The sequence below is a fragment of the Pimephales promelas genome, chromosome 5 (assembly GCF_988280905.1).
Source record: "Pimephales promelas chromosome 5, fPimPro1.hap1.1, whole genome shotgun sequence".
Lineage (NCBI taxonomy): Eukaryota > Metazoa > Chordata > Actinopteri > Cypriniformes > Leuciscidae > Pimephales > Pimephales promelas.
Window position 1 is genome coordinate 25,339,734 of NC_142773.1, and position 480 is coordinate 25,340,213.

Here is a 480-nt window from a genome sequence, read left to right on the forward strand (position 1 = left end):
CAATATTCTGGAAGCCCCCGTATTCACACAACAGAAACAGCCCTCACAAAAACAAGCCCTATATTATTTATCTTTCTACAATAACCATTACTGTTCCATCCGCTAGGACTATAACAGGAATCATCTAAATATAAATCAAAACCGAGATAATAAAAACATCGAGATATGTTTGTACTTACTGATTTCGACAGTTAACTTTGTCCCTGTTCCAAAAATGATCTTAAAATTTGATGTCACACACTGCTTGGACCCTCAACAAATTCATGTTCCCTGTACTGGATTGTTGCCATGGTCGGTTTTTATCACCAAATAATATTAATTAGAAATTACTGTGAAATATGTTCACAGTTTAAAGAGTACTGTAACTATATATAAAATGGAATAAAAATGTTGTCCTACGTGGTTCAATGAATAGTCTTGTCCCTGATCCAAAGATGAGCTTTCGTGTTGCATCATTCACACATTAACAAACATCTCTTC